Below are 7,697 nucleotides of genomic sequence, written 5' to 3' on the forward strand. Positions count from 1 at the left end.
CAGTATATGTTGATGTCTTGTCCTGCACTTTCCCCAGGACTTGTCACATGATATACACCCATAAATGCTGCTGGTCTGAATTCATGAATACTCCCTATTGTTCTCCAGAACTTAGCTGTTACTTCCCGGCTCTGGTCATACCTTCTTGACTGCTTCTATTAGGCTTTGACTGCAAGATTGGGAGAATGAGGTTAGCTAGTGAAGAGTTAAATAAAAAGACAAAGGGAGGGAGGGAGGGAGGGAGAGAGAGAGAGAGAGAGAGAGAGAGAGAGAGAGAGAGAGAGAGAGAGAGGCTGCCTCCACAATGTTTATTATCTTGGGTTCCACATTCCTCAGAGATAGGTTTTTCTCACTGGTGATTCACCAGCCAGATTTTATTACTTAATCATAGGTTATAATTTTGGTTTAAACTGTTGGTTCATTGAAATTTACAGCTAACATCTGTGGTAAAAAAAAATAGCTAGTTTTGCTGAAGTATAGTTTTTTTTTTTTTCCATAGAAGAATCAGAACAGCTATTCAGAACTCAACTATCATCTTTAAATGAAAAGGAAAGCAAAAGCATTTTTATGTTTATAACCAAATACCTCTAGACAAAATATTTAGTGAGAAATGGCCTTCCTCATCCCGTGTATGGGTCTCCCTTCCATCTGTTGTAGCAGAACTAAAGGGAATCACACTTTGAGTGAGAGAATAGGCCACCTTGTTAACCTCAGCTAAGGCCGTGTTAAAATGATAAAGACTCCTGAAGGAATCTCAGGTTAATACTCCCAACTCACTAGGCCATGTGCTTGCTGAGATCAGGATTTTTGTAGTGTTGGGGAAAACAGTTGAAAGTAGAATATCTAGGTCAGCATAACTTAATGTGCTCTAACTGACAAAAATCTAACCTGAACAGCCTTCCCTAATGTTCAGATTGCTCTCTACCTTTATTCCAAATGTTTTAATCAACTCCAGACCAAGAAGTATGTCCCATTGTGTCCCCTGACTATGACAACAGATCCACAGGTTGTAACAAGTGGGTAGGTGAGTATGCAGTGTACAGGGAACTATCGTCTCTCCAGATATGCATCACTTGCACTACTAAATCTACTCCTGAACCTTGGAATGTCTTCCTGGAAACCCAAAGCTGGTTTGCAAAGAAATCCAGATCATGTAATTGACTTATTATTTTTTAAAATCATGCTCTATTATCTTTAATTAAACAGAGATCTCTGTAACATATCATTAGAGACTATTTCACCCACTGCTCTGTTTGGTTGCCAGCCTCTTATCTCTCTCTTCAGCAATGGTGAGGCAGATTCCTCTTCCTTGTGGAAAAGAAATCCACAGCTTGCTGCCTTTGCTGATGATGAAGATGCTGGAGAACTGGGTGGCAAAGCTGTTCCTGTTGGCATCTTTCACACAAACCACATCAAAAGAGCCAGGGTGCTTCTCTTTGTTGGTGATCACTCCAATTCTTCCCAAGTTAGCACCTCTGGTCATCACACACAGGTTACCAGTGTTGAACTTGATGAAATTGGTGATCTTGCCAGATGCCAAATCAATCTGGATGGTGTCATTGATCTTGATGAGGGGGTCAAGGTAGCGAATGGTGCGAGCATCGTGGGTCACCAGATGAGGGATCCCATTTGTGCCCACAAAGATCTTCCTCACTTTGCACAACTAGTACTTGGTTTCCTCAGGTGTAATCTGATGAACAGCAAAGTGACCCTTGATGTTGTAGATCAGAAGGAAATGCTCTCTTGTCTTGTCAATGCTGATGACATCCATAAAGCCAACAGAATAGTTATATCAGTTTGGACTTTGCTGTTGATCTTAATGAAGTGCTGCGTGCAAATCTTCTTTGCTTCATCTCCTGTCAGAGAGTACTTGAGTGTGTTTCTGAGGAAGATGATGAGAGGCAGACATTTTCGCAGCTTATGGGTATTGGTAGATGGACAAGAAGCAAACATACCAGTCAATTTATCCAGCATCCAGTGCTTTGGAGCTGCTATTTGCTTCAAATTCTTCTTGGGACCACGAGCCATGGCTGAGCTCTAGCCCACTTCACTGTCCTCACTTCCAGCTGTGTGGCTCCTAGCACGGCACTCCGGCTCCTCTGCTTCATGTGTGGCCGATTGACTTTTTTTTTCCATTAATTTTATTGAGAAACAGATAGCAATGAGATAGTTTCAGAACCAATTAATAGGACAGTTTCAATAATTAATACATTGGATATTATTGTCTTTGTAGTGGTTATTCATAGTAAAAGATGCAGACATGATATTCTTTGATTGACTTAATAATAGACCTATAACTAAGATCATGTGTCACTGTGGAAAATGAAAAGTCTGTTGAAATTTTTTTGGGGTGGGTACCAGGAATTGGACCTTGCAGTTGTCAGGCAGGTACATGTGCCACTGACCTATATACCCATCCTGAAATTTCAAAGTGATAAAAGAATTCTTCCTCCCAGGCAAATTTGAATTCAGAGAAATACTTTTGCCAATTAAATTCTCCAGAGTTTCTCTGATGGCATTCCCTTTTAGTCTTCATTATTTTATTAATGTAGCTTTAGGCATACATACACATACACATTTTTCGTAAAGTTTTGGCTATTTTCATCAATTTCCTTCAGTATTTAGAAGTCTCAAATACCACTGAAGCATCCTATTAGGTGATAATGGTCAACTGATTTTTCTTTTTTGGTACGAAACCACCCCCCCCATCAGCAATTTTCCCACAGTATCTTTCCCAGCAGTAAAATTCTCAGCAAGGTTGCTTAACAATTCTTAGGCGCTCAATTTTCCCATAATGATACACCAACAGATGCCTAAGAATGGAAATCTCCACCGACTAATGTGGTTCATCTCTTCTCAGGCTCCCTAACCTGCATCAAGAAAGCATTTCCACACTCCTCTTTTTCTGGATGGTCTGTTTCCCCTTTGGTCCCCACACAAATCCTCTTCGCCATGCCTCTACATCCATGTGTATGAGTCTCTGCACAGGACTATATCCTCTTACTCTTATTATAGCATTTGATTATACTTACTTTGTTCTATTATTCTTTTCTCTAGTGTGTCCTTTTTTCCTTTGAAGCATGGATTTATTTTATCCAGCTGGTTCCAGGAAAAGGAGCTATATCTTCTAATTCTGCTTATTCCTCTAAATACCACTTAGCATACTGAAGATGCCTAATAAATATGCTTCCTAGTAACATCAGCTTTCTGGTCTTAGCTTCATTTGCATTAGTTTGTTTTCTCTTAAAACATTCCTTAGATTTATTTGTTATAATTAATATGGAAATTTCTTAGAAGCCATTCTCGCTTCTCTTATAAGTGCATTTTACCTGGTTATAGGTATATTGAAACTGGGTTTGACAAGAAAGGAAGCTTGTGTGTGGAAACAGTGACCTTGCTATGTTCCTTGTATTTAACTTTGCTTTTCACTGGTGGCTTTTTCATCAGCTTATTAAAGGTGCTAGATTCAGTATGACTTTCATTTTTCTTTCATAACTATTCTTCATTATACTTGATCAGATTTGCCATCTCTGCCTTCTTGGTAACAACTTAGGCAGATTTCATAGCTTTTCAGACCTTTTCAACAAATGGGCTTATTTTCAAGTGTTAAATAGTACAGTCTAATGTAATACAAAAAAATTCAATCTTCCATTTTAATGAAGCTTCTTCTCCAATAAGACCCTGACCCCCACTCTCAGATAAGACTTGATCCCTCAGGGCTGTGGCAAGACAGTTAGTATTGGCTTGCTTTCTCTCTGGTCTGTGTTCTGTTCCTTCATGCTAAGTTCCCTATTCAACAGACAGCTTCTGGATTCTTACCAAGCTGGGCTGGCAAGAACAGGGGAGAGCTGGATGGTGACAGAACTTCTTCTGTGCTGTGTGTTCAATATCAGCAGGTATTCTTTGTGTTGCGAAGAACTGGATTTGCTGGATTTCTCTCACAAATCTGTTCTGTGGGTAGATAATGATCCTTCCCACAGGGCTGGGGAGATAGCTCTGTGGTCTAAGGGCCTGCCTGGCAAGTAGAAGGACTCATGTTAGATCCCAGTTCTGCATTCCATACCCAAATGGGTGTGTTAGTATATGTCTGTAATCCCAGCACTGGGGAGGCTGAGATAGGAGGATCACTACGAGTCTAAGCTGTGTAGTGAGACCCTGTACCAAATAAACAAACAAATAAATAAATAAATGAAAGATTAAAAAAAGAGATTCTTCCCACTACTCACCTACACTCAGAGAACTCTGTTCTGCCCCAGGGAGTGTATTTTGTATTTTCTAGGTAACCTCTTGAGACACCCTCTGCTAAATTCTTTGTTGTGATTATCTACCCTCCTGAGCTTTCTTTTAGTTCTGAGCCCCCAAACTTTTGCAAGATGACTCCACAGGCATTCTTATGCCTTAGGCTATCTTGTTTTAACTTGCTAAAATACTTCAGGGACATTTTCTGCCTTGGAGGATAGTCGTGAATCTTCCAAGAATTCTTTCTTCTTTCATTCCCTGAGGTCATTCTGTCATAGACTAAGATGGTGACTTCTCAGTCAGTATGCCAGTGGTAGTGTCAGAACCCTCCCTTCCATTTGGCCAGCAGCTTTTGCACAGGGTGAAGGGAGGAAGATCGCCTCTTATTTTCTTTTCTGTGGGATCAGGAGTTGGAAAAATCACATCAATGAATTTCTCTAGAGAAACTTCTCTCTTTTATGCCAGTGGGCTGTAAGTGACAGGTTAAAGATCCCAGGACTGTTCCTTGCCAGCTCTTAGCTAGTGTAGGACAGAGGGTCTTTGGAATATGGGACATGTAACTCCTTGTTCTCAACTTTAGTTTTAATCTTTGAGACATCAGGAGTCTCAATTAACACTATGTCATGATACAAATTATTTGTGGCAATGAAGTTCTCATGTTTCCAAAAAAAAAAAAAAAAAAAAAAAAAAAAAAAAAAAAGATAAAGAATGAGTGTGTACATTCCCTAGTGTTTGTTCCAAATTCTTCTATGGCTTTCAAGGGTGAAGCAAGCCAATCTGAAAGCTCAGATGTATGTTCTTTTCTTATTCTAACATCTTACCTAGTATTACCAATTCAAAGTGTATGATTTAAGAAATAAGATTTAGATAAATTAAAGCATGGATGGACATGTTGAATAATTGAGTTCAACATCCTTTATGTTGAATCATCTTTTGGTAGAACAGTGAGCATAAATTAACTATATGGAATCATCTATGTTTGCTCAGCCCTTGTCTATTTTTCACCCCACTATCCATGTGAAGAACGTAAACTCTAAGTCTGAACACCTTTCTCACTGGTGTATATATTTCCACTACACTGAGCATAACTGGACATGTAAGTGGATTACATTTTTCTGGATGAATGGATAGAATTTTTTAGTCTAGGAGGCCCAGAATCCAGCCTGAGTTCATATGGAGAGACTGGTGTCACTCCACATTTGTCATCACTAAGATTCAGTTGTGCTCAGTGATCATTTTTCCTATATTAAAACCTTCTTGTACCAGCCTAAAAGAATCTGGTGGGATACTTTCATCCAACTTCTATGCCTTGAATGTTTGTGCCTCACCTCTAAAATTTATGTGCTGATAAAATTATTCACAAGAATATAGAATTTTAGGGGCCAGTGAGATAGCTCAGCAGTCTAAAGCACCTGCTTATGCAAAGTTAGGAAAATGTGCAGGGACCGCAGTTCGATCCCTGCCACCATGTGCCTTGCCAGTCCCATCCCCAGGGTGGGCTGAGCCAGAAAAAAAGTAGAATTTCAGGAAAATGTATTTTACTGTATTGAGAGGCAAAATTAAAGATGGTGGAAAAATATTTTTTTCAAAGTTCTGAATGCTGAGTTTGAATTTTTTGAGTCTTTCATTTGTCAGGTATATGATCTTGGGTAGGTTTTAAATTTTTTTCTGTGTATTAGTTTCTCAAATCGATAGAAATAGAAGAATAATAATATCTTCATCACTACATTTGTGTGGACAAAATATGAGTGTTTAGCATAAAGCCAGAGCACAGAAGTGTGCAAAGGATGTTAGCTTTTCTTTGTTGATGGTATAGAAGTATTGGCTTATTAAATTCAGCCCAAAGCTTTTAGAAAACAAAGCCTAATGGGCAATTGTTCAAGAAATTCAAATATGACAAAGTTTCTCACACCCAGGGTCAGAGTAGAAATGCCAAGGACATTGCTTTCTTTCTTGCTCACATATTTATTAAGTTATAAGTCATGTTGATTCTACAAGACCATCTTTGGAGATCATTCTTCCACTCTGGGTGCCTCATTGTTTACTTTCTCACTAGGAAAACTCCAACTGGTCTCATTAGTTTTCTTTTCTTTTTAATCTATCCTTGACATTGTGTCTGTGTCTTTTTATTTATTTTCTTATTTTAGAAAAAAACGGATTATACCATAGTGCAGTTAGTCCTCAGAACCCACAGGCACTGCATCTGTGGATTCAACCAACCAAGGATTATGTCTAAAAACTTGTGTGTATGTGGAACATATATGGACCTTTTCTTTTCATTATTTCCTCCACAATACAGTAACCCTTACACTGCATGAGGCAATATATCTAGAGATGATTTAAAGTATATGGAGGACATGATCAGTGACACTCAAATATTATACCATTTAAGAGAAAGAAATTGTTCCACAGGAAACAGCACCTGGGATGGGGGAAAGGAGAAAAGAAAGAAAGAAGGAAGGAAACGCACACACACACACACACACACACACACACACACACGATAGCTAAGATAATTGTACTACTAATTTCTATTGGTTTATTGAAAAGAAAAGTTAATGCCTCAGTGTTTGATCAATTTTGCATACCTATATTTAGTAATCTGAACAACTACTTTGAAGATAACAATATACAATATAACAACAATTGTTCATTTCTTGTGATCTTGCTTTGAAATTCTGTATCATTTTTATTGTTTTTTTGTTTCTTAAAAAAAGACAATAGACAAGTATAAGTGGGTCTTGGTATTGATTGGGGCTTTTTGAGTCTGTTGAAGGAGGGAACTATTAATGTATGATTGTACTTTCTTCCTTCTTCCTTAGGGCCTCCAATCTCTGATAAGTTAAAAGCTTGTTTATGCAAATTTGTAGCATAGTTGAGCTCAAAGCAACTTCACTAGTCAATTTTCTCTCCCTATCTCCTTACATAAGCCTACATTGTTACTCATTGATTTTTTTCACCATTCCCCAAATACTTACTTCTGTAAGCCCCTCAGCTTGCAAAGCAGTTTCTCTATCTGGCATATCCTATCCTCTCTTTTATCCGGGTGAACTTCTATTCATCCTTTAGGAACCAAGTCACATACCACATCTTAACATGTACTGAGGGAGAGTGTTTACAGACCTGTTCACGGGGATCTAAAGTTGGAGTGGGAATGCGTAGTAATTTCTGTTGACAGATCAATGATCTCATAAAATTCAAAACATTATTAAGTTCATTTTATATTATGTCAATAAAGCAACTTAGATACTGGCAATCTGAAAATAGAATTCAAACTAAAGTGTATAATATTAAAAGAAACCACATTTTGCAATAAGAGATCTACAAATTCAGTCAAGGAGAAACACCATAAACCAACTTCAAGAGTAACCTACTCAACAATAAAATTTGATCACAGGCACAACATTAAAATCAGATACTGCTGTATGTGCTAATTATAAAGTATATGAAATTTTAAC

General features: G+C 38.1%; 1 pseudogene; it reads right to left on the reverse strand.

The window, feature by feature from the left end:
• Window positions 1-1,237: 1,237 nt before the first annotated feature.
• Window positions 1,238-2,028, reverse strand: LOC105741584 (annotated as a pseudogene).
• Window positions 2,029-7,697: the final 5,669 nt, after the last annotated feature.

Source organism: Octodon degus, unplaced genomic scaffold, assembly GCF_000260255.1.
Source record: "Octodon degus isolate 3935 unplaced genomic scaffold, OctDeg1.0 scaffold00016, whole genome shotgun sequence".
Lineage (NCBI taxonomy): Eukaryota > Metazoa > Chordata > Mammalia > Rodentia > Octodontidae > Octodon > Octodon degus.